This window comes from Macaca mulatta, chromosome 3 (genome assembly GCF_049350105.2).
Source record: "Macaca mulatta isolate MMU2019108-1 chromosome 3, T2T-MMU8v2.0, whole genome shotgun sequence".
NCBI classification, from domain to species: Eukaryota; Metazoa; Chordata; class Mammalia; order Primates; family Cercopithecidae; genus Macaca; species Macaca mulatta.
In genome coordinates, this window is record NC_133408.1 from 71,948,081 (window position 1) to 71,961,058 (window position 12,978).

The 12,978-nt window shown below is 44.4% G+C and overlaps 1 protein-coding gene across 4 annotated transcripts in view; it reads left to right on the top strand.

Moving 5' to 3' along the window:
• The first annotated feature begins 268 nt into the window (after window positions 1–268).
• Window positions 269–12,978, top strand: part of ZNF713 (zinc finger protein 713) — a 55,228-nt gene continuing 42,518 nt past the window's right edge. For all 4 annotated transcript variants that reach the window (XM_015133441.3, XM_028845737.2, XM_015133440.3 and 1 more), the window contains exon 1: window positions 269–481. The gene's annotated coding sequence lies outside the window, so the exon portion shown is untranslated. The remainder of the gene's footprint in view (window positions 482–12,978) is intronic.

Genomic DNA, 12,978 nt, shown 5'->3' on the forward strand with positions numbered 1-12,978 from the left:
GGTTCCACGATTGAGAGCAAGGCTTGTGTCGTCACCATGGAGACGGACAGTCCAACGCTTCTGATTGGCAGGGACCAAGGGACGGGTCCTCGGCCCGTCCCCCTCGACCCTCTCGGACCGGAAAGTCCTGGCAAGGCTCGAGGGCGCAGGGTCATAAAAAGCAGACCCGGGGAAGCTAGTGGGAGTCAGGACCCCGGGCGATGAGGGCGGTGATGAGGGAAGGAGGCTCCGGGCGCCGCCGGCGCATGCGTACTGGGGATCTGAGGCCAGTGCCTTGCGCCGCCATTGCAGAGAGGCTGTCGTCAGAGCTGTCCTGGCGCGCCGGCTGCTGGACCGGCCCCAGGAGCCCAGTCACCGGGCGTCATTGGCTCAGGCGGTGGGGCCCTCGGCACCTTCTCCCGCCCGGGTCCACCCTGGCGGCGGCGGCGGCGGCGGCGGCGTCAGAGGGCGGAGCCTTCCGGAGCGCCCTTTGTCTGCGGAGGTGAGTGCGCGCCGGGAGGAGGCGGAGGCGGGAGGTGGGAGGCGGCGGCCGGGTGAGAGGCGGCCCCTGTCCCCGCTGTCCCCGTTTCTGTCACCCGCCCCGTGTCCCTTTCGGATTTTTGGTCTTTTATAGGACGGTCTTACCCGTTCCAATATTACAAACACATTGTCCTCTACTATCTGCGAATGACTCTGAGGCTGAAAAAAAATTCGCAATTTATTTTTGGGCAAGCGTCCATAGGTGTCATTTTGGGGGAAAGTTTTTCCTCATCTCAGGATTATGCAAACGTTCGCCTTTATTTTCTTTTAATACGTTTAAAGAATTGAAAAAATATTTTCTTTTTCTCCTTTTTATCTGTATTTCATTGAGTATGATATTTGTGGTAAGGGGTTAGTTAGGGATTTACCTTTTTCTCTCATTGCCTTGCCGTTATCCGTTGAGTCACTTTTCCACGGAATTGCGTGACACTTTTATTACATTTTGCAGTAAACACATCTGTGTATACTCAGATGTGTTTCTGTTTATGTTTTTGTTTTGAGACAGGATCTCACTTTATCACCCAGGCTGCAGTGCAGTGACACGATCATGGCACACTGCAGCCTCAAATGCCTGGACTCAAAAGCTCCACCTGCCTCGGCCTCCCCAGTAGCTGGGACCACAGGTGTGCACCACCACGCGCGACTCTTTGTTGTTGTAGTTAGCGACCAGGTCTCACCATGTTTCCCAGGCTGGTCTCGAACTCCTGAGCGCAAGTGATCCTCCCAGCTTGGCCTCTCAAAGTGCTGGGATTCCAGGCGTGAGCCACGGCGTTCGGTCAGATGTTTCTAGATTCTTTCACTGCCCTGACAGTTTCTGCAGTGAATATATATCCATATATACATACATACATATATTTTTTCATTTAAAAGGTTTAGGCCGGTTGCGGTGACTCACGCCTGTAATTGCAGCACTTTGGGAGGCAGAGGCAGGAGGATCACTTGAGCTCATGAGTTCGAGACCAGCCTGGGAAATATGTCAAGACCCTGTTGCTACAAAAGGAACTAGAAACATTAACCGGGCTTGGTGGTGTGTGCCTGTAGTCCCCAGTTACTCAGGAGGCTGAGGTGGGAAGATGTCTTTGGCCCAGGAGATGAAGGTTGCAGTGAGCCAGCCACTGCACTCTAGCCTGGGCGATAGAACCAGACCTTGTCTCAAAAAATAAATGTTTTAAGCAAATCCCGCTTAATTATGTCCTTTCATGTAATGATTTTTTTTTAGACAGAGTTTTGCTCCTGTTGCCCAGGCTGGAGTGCAATGGTGTGACCTCCACTCACCGCAACCTCTGCCTCCTGGGTTCAAATGATTCTCCTGTCTCAGCTTCCCGATTAGCTGGGATTACAGGCACATGCCACCACACCTAGCTAATTTTTGTATTTTTAGTAGAGACGGAGTTTTATCATATTGGTCAGGCTGGTCTCAAACTCCTGACCTCAGGTGATCCGCCCACCTCAGCCTCCAAAGTGCTGGGATTACAGGCTTGAGCCACCGTGCCCGGCCTGATCTATTTCTTTTAACTTAAATTGTGAGGCATTCGAAAGATACAGAAAAGTAAAATAATAATAATAATAATAATTTTTTAAAAGGCAGGTTGTAGCACTTAGTAGGTTGTAGCAGTTAGTAGGTTCTAAATAGATAGCTGTTCAGTGATGAATGTTGGTTGAAAGTCACTCTGTTGCTGAAAACTTGCGCGCAGCTCCCTGCTGCCATCAGGAAAATGTTCTAGTTCCTCAGTGATGCCCTCAAAGCCCTTTATGATCTTGATATTGCATCTGGCTTTGCCTTACACCCTTGCACTTTTTTTCACCCCAAAAAAGCAGTTTAATTTGAGTGCAGATTTGTATGTGAATTTCATTAGAAAAGAGGACTATATAAATCTATATGAGTTACAGTTCTTGTAATATGTTGGTGTCATTTTCATCTGATTGGAAATGTCAACTGTGAAGAGTATGCTTTTAATTTTTACCTTAGAGTATGCATCTTTGGTGACTGTCGTAGCCTGCTCAGTCTGCTATACAATACTGCAGACTGAGTGCAAACACAGAAATGTCATATCTCACAGTTCTAAAGGTGGTAAGTTCAAAATCAAAGTGCGTGCCCTGTTGGTTTCCAGTGAACCTCTCTTCTTGGCTTGCAGAAGGAGCTGGCTTTTCTCTGTGTCCTCTTCTGCTGGCCTTTGCACTGTATGCATGCACTCTTGGTGTCTCTTCGTCTTCTTATGAGGACATTATTGCTATTGGATTAAGACCTCACCTTTATGATCTTATTTAACTTTAATTACAGGCCCAGCGCAGTGGCTCACGCCTGTAATCCCAGCACTTTGGGAGGCCAAGTCAGGTGGATCATCTGAGGTCAGGAGTTTGAGACCAACCTGGCCAACATGGTGAAACCCCATCTCTACTAAAAATACAAAAATTAGCCGGGTGTGCAGCACTTTGGGAGGCCGAGGCAGGCGGATCATAAGGTCAGGAAATGGAGACCATCCTGGCTAACATGGTGAAACCCCGTCTCTACAAAAAAAAAAAAAATCAGCCGGGCATGGTGGTGGGTGCCTGTAGTCCCAACTACTCGGGAGGCTGAGGCAGGAGAATGGCGTAAACCCAGGAGGCGGAGCTTGCAGTGAGCCGAGATCGCGCCACTGCACTCCAGCCTGGGCGACAGAGCGAGACTCCGTCTCAAAAAAAAAAAAAAATTAGCCGGGTGTGGTGGTGGGTGCCTGTAATCCCAGCAACTTGGGAAGCTGAGGCAGGAGAATTGCTTGAACTCGCGAGGTGGAGTTTGCAGTTAGCTGAGATCACGCCATTGCACTCCAGTCTGGGCAAGAGAGCGAGACTCTCTCTCCAAAAAAAAATACAACCTTTAAGGCCCTATTTCCAAATAAAGTCACATTGGGGGTTAGGACTTCAACATATTAATTTGGGGGAATATGTTATATGGAATTAATTATATGGAATATAATTTAGTCCATAATAGTTACAATATCAAAATGAGTTGAAAATTCTAATCTTCTGTAAGATTAAAAATGCCTCAAATCATTATTACAAGAAAAAAATGTATCCCTTAAGGGAATTCTGTATAAAGATCTAAGAAGAATTGTCCTGGTATCACAGATACAGAGGAGAATCAAATATTAAGGAGAGGCTGGATGTGGTGGCTTATGCCTGTAATCCCAGCTACTTGGGCGGCTGAGGCAGGAGAATCGCTTGAACCTGGGAGGTGGAGGTTGCAGTGAGCAGAGATCGCACCATTGCACTCCAGCCTGGGCAGCAAGAGCGATACTCTGTCTCAAAAACAAAACAAAACAAAAAGAGGTGTTGAAGGGCCCTCACATTTTACTCCATATATTCCCAAGTTTTTTCCCTTTTGAGTTTATATAAAAAATGTGTGGAACTTAAGTTTAAAAAATAATGTGTTTAACTTATATAAGGAATAAAAGAAGAAAACCCTCACGCACACTTAGGACCTCTACAGAGAGGAAAAACAAATTTTACAATGCAGACCTTTTACAAATTAACTCCTTTTAGAAAGCAGCAAAAATAAAAGACAAATGGTGGAATGGAGACTATATGTGTATGTGTGTTTGACAAGGGTTACTGTCTGTGTTCTTGGGTCCCCAATACCACCCTCTGGTTCAGTGATTTGCTAGAACTCCTAGAATTCAGCAAATACTGTGTTGCATTTATGGTAGAGTGTTAGAGTGAAAGGATGCAGATTAAAAGTCAGCAACATGCTGAGCGTGGTGGCTTACGCCTATAATCCCAGCACTTTGGGAGGCCGAAGTGGGTGGATCAGCTGAGGTCAGGAGATCAAGACTAGCGTGGTCAACATTGTGAAACCCCATCTCTACTAAAAATACAAAAATTAGCTGGCCGTGGTGGCAAGTGCCTGTAATCCCAGCTACTTGGGAGGCTGAGGCACGAGAATCGCTTGAACCTGGGAAGTGGAGCTTGCAGTGAGCTGAGATTCTGCTACTGCACTCCAGCCTGGGCAACAGAGTGAGACTCCATCTCAAAAAAGAAAACAGCAACAGACAAAAGCACATAGAGCAAGCTCCAAGGTCCAGGAGAGACCAAGTGCAGGCTTCCCATTGTCCTCTCTCTCTCTGGAATTTAACTGATAACCTTTAAATCTCCCAGGAACAGGCCGCGCGCAGTGACTCATGCCTGTAATCCTGGCACTTTGGGAAGCTGAGGCAGGTGGATCGCTTGAGGTCGGGAGTTCGAGACCAGCCTGACCAACATGGAGAAACCCTTTCTCTGCTGAAAATGCAAAATTAGCCGAGCGTGGTGGTGCATGCCTGTAATCCCAGCTACTCGGGAGGCCGAGGCAGGAGAATCACTTGAACTCAGGAGGCATGGGTTGCGGTGAGCTGAGTTCACACCATTGCACTCCAGCCTAGGCAACAAGAGCAAAACTGTGTCTCAAAAAAAAAAAAAAGGAAAAAAAAGAAAAAATCTCCCAGGAACGATGTGTGAGAGATTTGTGTTCATGCCATACAGAACCAGGGAAGCTCACTCTAGCTTGGTGTTCAGGGTTTTAATTGGGGGCTGGTGTAGGGGTGATCCCTTTTCTCCCTATCATAAGGGTCATGACAGAAAACCCTATAACAAAACACAGGTTAACAAGAGAAAAGCATAACAAGTTTATTTGAAATAGTTTTATAACTTCCCCTTTGCCCTCCGAAGGTTTGCTGAAAAGCACTGACATACACACACACACACACACTCACACACACACACACACACACACACACACACACACACAAAAGCAGAATAGGCTGGGCGCGGTGGCTCACGCCTGTAATCCCAGCACTTTGGAGGCTGAGGTGAGCAGATCACCTGAGGTCGGGAGTTTGAGACCAGCCTGATCAACATAGAGAAACCCCATCTCTCCTGAAGATACAAAATTATCCGGGTGTGGTGGCGGGAGCCTATAATCCCAGCTACTCGGAGGCTGAGGCAGTAGAATTGCTTGAACCTGGAAGGTGAGGTTGCAGTGAGCCAAGATCACGCCATTGCATGCCATTCTGGGCAACAAGAGTGACACTGTTTAAAAAAAAAAAAAAAGCAGAGTAATAGACAAGTCATACAAGTTTATTTGATTGTAGAGTTTTTGGTTTGTTTGTTTGTTTGTTTTTTGAGATACAGTCTTGCTCTGTCACCCAGGCTGGAGTGCAGTGCCGCAATCTCAGCTCACTACAAGCTCCGCCTCCTGGGTTCACGCCATTCTCCTGCCTCAGCCTCCCTAGTAGCTTAGGCTACAGGTGCCTGCCACCACGCCTGGCTAATTTTTTGTAGTTTTAGTAGAGGCGGGATTTCACTGTGTTAGCCAGGATGGTCTTGATCTCCTGACCTCGTGATCTGCCCGCCTCGGCCTCCCAAAGTGCTGGGATTACAGGTGTGAGCCACTGTGCCCGCACTCTTTGATCATAGTTTTATGTGACATGGGAGCCTTCAGACTGAAGACCCAAAGGTACGGGGAAACATAAACATACAGTTTATGTTTAGGTGTGGACATCCGTGTAGAAATATGATTGGACAAAAAGGGTATGATCTCATGCTATAGATTGGGGAAATGCAGCCAGGCCTGGCTGTTCAGATTCTCCTTGTTCTCTTTGGGAAGTATTCCTTCCTACCCAGTGTGCGGTAGGACCACTATGGAATGAGGGTCTTATGACCTACAATGAAAGAAGGTAGGTCAGATAATTTATTTATAGCCAGTTATGATACAGAAGGCAGGGAATTAGGGTAATATTTTTAGGTTTTATGACTGGCTTTGGAGAAAAAGCGTTCCTGTTTTTTTGTTGTTGTTGTTTTGTTTTGTTTTTTGTTTGTTTGTTTTGAGACTGAGTTTTGCTAGTTGCCAAGGCTGGAGTGCAGTGTCATGATCTCGGCTCACTGCAACCTCCGCCTCCCATGTTCAAGCCATTTTCGTGCCTCAGCCTCCCGAGTAGCTGGATTACAGGCACCTGCCACCACACCCGCCTAATTTTTGTATTTTTAGTAGAGAGAGGGTTTCACCATGTTGGCCAGGCTGGTCTCAAACTCCTGACCTCAAATGATCTGCCCACCTTGGCCTCCCAAATTGCTGGGATTACAGGCATGAGCCACCACGCTTGGCCAAGGGTTGTTGTTTCTATGACCTGCCTTGGGGAAGGGGTATTCTAGTTTCTAAGCCTAGTCTTGGGGGAGAATGAGGCGTGAGAGAAAGGAGGGCAGGAGAAGGCCAGAGAGAAATTTGTGCTTTTGAGGCCTTTAATTTGCAGTATCATTTTCTGAGCCCCAACGCTAGTCATGTAGGCTTGGCTGACCACCCTTGTGGCTGATCTTCATTCTCCAGCCCTTTCAGAGGAGGAGCTACCAGACGGCCTGCGGTTTTCCACATAACAGGGTCCCTTTGTTAGCATTAACATCTGGACATGTCCCATGGCCTCAGGCAAACAAAGACACCCTTAACTGGTAGGATATTCCAGGGCTTTAGAGGTTGTCTCACAAGGAGGCAGGCCAGGGTACCTTTCCTTGAAGTGTTCAGGGTTTGGACCATCCAGTTCTGCTGAGTTAATCCCCTAACTTCATGCTATCTTCTGTCTAAAGACCTCTTGTAAATCAGTAAGAAAAAGACAATAGTGGAAAAATGGACAGATGACATGAAAGGGTAATACATTTAAAAAATAAAGCTAAAAATATAAAAATTTCTGTCTCAATGTAAATATGTTTATGAATTTCAAAAGAACAAAGCCTGACATGGTTAATGGTCTCATATATCAGTGATGAGTATATAAATTGATACAACCTTCCTGGACAGTGCTTTGCCTTTTCTTTGACCCTGCAATGACACTTTTCCTAAGGAACTAATCAGGCAAAATCATTCAAAAACTGTATGTCTAACAGTGTTTGCTATTGTCTATAAAAGCAAGCAAGGGGCCGGGCGCGGTGGCTCAAGCCTGTAATCCCAGCACTTTGGGAGGCCGAGGCGGGTGGATCACGAGGTCAGGAGATCGAGACCATCCTGGCTAACATGATGAAACCCCGTCTCTACTAAAAATACAAAAAACTAGCCGGGCGTGGTGGCGGGCGCCTGTAGTCCCAGCTACTCGGAGGCTGAGGCGGGAGAATGGCGTGAACCCGGGAGGTGGAGCTTGCAGTGAGCCGATATCACACCACTGCACTCCAGCCTGGGCAACAGAGCGAGACTCCGTCTCAAAAAAAAAAAAAAAAAAAAAGCAAGCAAGGAAGCAAGAAAACAACCTAAAGGTCTATTAATAATGAAATAAATTTTGGTTATTCCATGCAAAGGAATATATTATGAATCTGTTAAGAAAATGAATGTTTTGACTTTTGTTTTCTGTCATGAAGTGAGATCCACAATATTATCAATTAAAATGTAGATTTCTAAAAAGAAAATTATACATTTAATAATATATGCATGTGTATCCTTGTATGCATATACATGGAAAAAGCCTGAAAGGATAAATCCCAAAAATAAGGTAACTGGTTATCTCTAGGTGATATTATAGGTGATTTTCATTTTTTTAATATTTACTAAAATTTGTGTTTTAATATTTGCCAAAAAGTAAAATGAGGGTATTTCCATGATAGAGAGGGGTGTAGGAAAGATCACTCTGGCTGCAGTATGAAGAAAAGGTTAGACTAAAGTCAAGGAGACAAGTTAGATGGGAATGGCAGTAATCAAAGTGAGAGATGATGGTGGCTGAACCAACGTACTAGACATGAAGATTAAGACCAGAAACATTCACGATATACTGAAGGGAATATGTATACCAGAATGTGACATTGATTAGATAGAGAGCCTAAGGAAGAACGAGGGAGCTCAGGATGCCATTCAGGTTTCAGGCTTGGTGTTGCTATTCACTGAGATGGGGAATATGATAGAAGAGTTAGAATTAAGATATATCTCTCTATCTACTGCTTATTATGTGGTGTTATATTCTTTTTTTTTTTTTTTTTTTGAGACAGTTTCGCTCTTATTGCCCGGGCTGGAGTGCAATGGCATGGCCTCGGCTCACTGTAACCTCCACCTACTGGGTTCAAGCGATTCTCCTGCCTCAGCCTTCTGAGTAGCTGGGATTACAGGCATGCGCCACCATGCCTGGCTAATTTCGTATTTTTAGTAGAGACGGGGTTTCTCCATGTTGGTGAGGCTGGTCTCGAACTCCCGACCTCAGGTGATCCCCCTGCTTTGGTCTCCCAAAGTGCTGGGATTACAGCCATGAGCCATTGCACCTGGCCTGTGCTGTTATATTCTAAATATTTACACATTTTCACTTTTCCTTAATCTTCACAACAAACCCACGGGTAGATACTATTATTCCTAGTTTTATAGATGAGGAAATGGAAGGCTGGAGAGGTTGAGTAATTTACCCAACCAGACTCATACAGCTGAAGTCATGGAGCTGGGAATCAAACCCAATTGGTTTGGTGTGGAGTCACCATTCTGACCTGCCTTACTGCATGGCAAATTAATGGCAAGAGACTTGAGAGAGAATGAGTTTTGGATATGTTAGGCTTGAGAAATATGAGGGACATCTACCTGGGGTTGTCCAGGAGGGTGGTTACATTTGTATGTTTTTCTGTAGCTCAGAAAGGATGAGCAGTGAAGCCAACGCAATGAGAGAAACCACCTGAGAATAAATACAATAAAAAATAGAGGAGACTATTAAACACTAATAAATTGGACCTAACTACATTACAAAGGAAGGATGTAACCACACTGAAAGAGGTGAGGAAGAAAAGAACTAGCCTTAAATAACTTTAGGAAACAGTATCTTAACTGGGTACTGTAAGGCTAAAGATGAAAAGAATTCCACATAAATGCTGTAATCAAGTCAGTAATTGTGTTTCTCACAAGGGTATGAGTTAGCAACTCTATTATAAAACTATGTTATATGTATATCATAATTGAACAAATAAGTAGATAGTGAGAGCCACCAATTTTTTACTGTTGAAGAAGGAAGTTACCAGTAAGGAAAAAGGGAAGACTAAAGTGAACCTTGTGGTATTAGATTGGAATCGGATATCAGTATGAACTCATGGTATTTAATATATATATGTGTGTATATATATATACACACACACACACAAACATGCACATAATCGATGTGTGTATATACATGGTTAGTATGTGCGTGTGTGTATATATATATATTATATATTTCCTAGCTATGTCTGCTAAGAGGGCCTAGAAGCAATGATACCCCAGTAGCAATAAGCACACCTAGCACCCAAATCTTTGTTTCTAAGTCCTCTTCTCCAGTAAAAGGAACCAGGGCACTTTGGAGAAACTGTTGATTCCAGGGCTGGGCAGGAAAAATGCAAGAGCCTGAAACATCTTACATTGCCAGGAAATGAGAAAGTGCTTAAGAAAGGAGAAAGCCTGGTTGAAATAACACAGGAGTCTCGTAATGGCCAAAGCTGGAACAATTTGTGCAATAAAATAAATAATAAAAGTATTTGACTTTTAATTCATAGAATATAATATTCATGAGTCTCTATAGATACAAAGAATCTAATAAACGAATGAATAGGGGATAAGCAGCAGCTCTTCCTTATGGAAAAATTCCAATACTAAATTAGTAAGAGGGAAATAGAAGAACACCATCAGGTAAACACCACATTAATAATTGTTGCAGATGAGATGAGATACACTGATGATGTAATTAATGGGTTTGAGAAGCAAGATATGTACATAATCTTTTTTCTTTTTTTTTTTTTTTTTTTTGAGACAGGGTCTCACTCTTTCACCGAGGGTGGAATGCAGTGGCGTGATCATGGCTTGCTGGAGTGCAGTGGCATGATCACAGCTCATTGTAGCCTCCACCTTCCAGGCTCAAGCAACCCTCTCACCTCAGCCTCCCAAATAGCTGGGACTACAGACACTCACCACCAAACCCAGCTATTTTTTTCTTTTTTTTTTCATAGTGAAGGTCTCACTATGTTGCCTAGGCTGGTCTCAAACTCCTAGGCTCAAGCCATCCTCCCACTTCCACCTCCCAAAGTGTTAGGATTACAGGCATGAGCCGTCCATCCTGTAGGTAGCCTTAAAGTATCTTCCCCCAGGATATTTATTAGCAACAAAAGGAAAGATAGTAACTTTTACCATAGAGAAACCTAGTAGATACCACCTTGACCAAGTGATAATGGTAAATATTACCGTTAATGAGACATATTGCCATTAATGAGCCATATTACCATTAATGAGACATACTGACATTGTGAACATATTGACATTGTAAACATCGTAGACATATTGACATCGTACAGAGTAGATCTTCATGTCCAGTTCCTACCACAGAGCTCCTAAAACCCTCATCATTTTCTGAGTGATAGGGATGATAGAAGCATCTTTTGCTATTCATAACCAATGAGATGACTGGTGACTCCAAGTTCCTGTGTAGCTTCAGGATGGAGGCTAGTGGCTAAAGGAACCTACCTTGTAATTAGAGGGTTGAACTTTAAGTCCCAACCCCAAACCCCACCCCACCTCTGAGGAGAAGAGGGGGGTTGAAAAATAGAGTTAATCACCAATGGACAATCAACTCAAAATGGATTAAGGACTTAAACAGAAGACCTGAAGCTATAAAACTACCAGAGAGGAAAATGCTTCATGACATTTATCTAGACAAAGATTTCTTGCGGATATGACCACAAATGCAAAAGTAAACAAATAGGGTTGCGTCAACCTAAAAAGCTTTACACAGCAAAGGAAACAATCAATAAATGAAGAGAAAAACCAAAGATTGGGAGAAAATGTTTGCAAATGATACATCTGATATGGGACTGTATTAGTCTGTTCTCACACTGCTAATAAAGAACTACCTGAGACTGAGTAATTTATGAAGAAAAGAGGTTTAATTGACTCACGATTCCACAGGCTGTACAGTAAGCATGACTGGGAGGCCTCAGGAAACTTACAAGCATGGCAGAAGGCCAAGGGGAAGCAAGGACCTTCTTCATGTAGCAGGAGGAGAGAGTGCAAAGTGCCACATGCTTTTAAACCATCAGATCTCGTGAGAATTCACTCATCACGAGAACAGCAAGAGGGAAATCCACCCTGTGATCCAGTCGCCTTCCAATTCAACATGAGATTTGGTTGGGGGACACAAATCCAAACCATATCAGGGACTAATATCCAAAATATATAAGGAACTCAACAACGAGAAAACAAGTAACCCAATTTTAAGATGGACAAATGTCCTGAATAGATATTCTCATTCACAGAAAATTAAATTCAAATTTTCCCATTTATTTCTAAAAAACGGCAACATACAAATGGCCATCTGAGATATGAAAAAATGCTTATCACTGATCATGATGGAAATGCAGATTAAAACCACAATCAGAGAGCACTCGCCCCTTTTAGAATGGCTTATTATCAAAAAGACAAAAGATAACAACTATTGGTGAGAGTGTGGAGAAAAGGGAACGCTTATGCACTGTTTGTGGGAATATAAATTAATACAGCCATCACAGCAAACTACAGGAGTTCCTCAAAAAACAAAAAATCGGAGGCTGAGATGGAGAATTGCTTGAACCAGGAGGTGGAGGTTGCAGTGAGCCGAGATGGCGCCACTGCACTCCAGCCTGGGCGACAGAGCGAGACTCCATCTCAAATAAAAATAAAAATAATCAAACTACCATATGATCCAGCAGTTCCACTTCTGGGTATTTTTTTTTTGAGACAGAGTATCATTCCATCAGCCAGCCTGGAGTGCAGTGGCACGATTTCAGCTCACTGCAACCTGTGCCTCCCAGGTTCAAGTGATTCTTGTGCCTCAGCCTCTCAAGCAGCTGGAATTGCAGACATGCGCCACGTCACACCCAGCCAATTTTTGTATTTATATTAGGGACAGGGCTTCACCATGTTGGCCAGGCTGGTCTTGAACTCCTGATCTCAGATGATCCACCCACCTCAGCCTCCCAAAGTGCTGAGATTACAGGTGTGAGCCACCACACCAGGACCTAAGTATATATTCAAAGGAATTGAAATGGGTATGCCAAAGAAATATCTGTACTCCTGTGTTTATTGCAACATTATTCACTGTAGTCAAGATATGGAAGCAACCTTGATGTCCACTGGATGAATGGATTTTAAAAATGTGGTCACCAGCCGGGCGCAGTGGCTCAAGCCTGTAATCCCAGCACTTTGGGAGGCCGAGACGGGCGGATCACGAGGTCAGGCGATTGAGACCATCCTGGCTAACCTGGTGAAACCCCGTGTCTACTAAAAAAAAAAAAAATACAAAAAACTAGCCGGGCGAGGTGGCGGGCGCCTGTAGTCCCAGTTACTCGGGAGGCTGAGGCAGGAGAATGGCGTCAACCCGGGAGGCGGAGCTTGCAGTGAGCTGAGATCCCGCCACTGCACTCCAGCCTGGGCGACAGAGCGAGACTCCCTCTCAAAAAAAAAAAAAAAAAAGTGGTCACCAGGCGCTGTGACTTACCCCT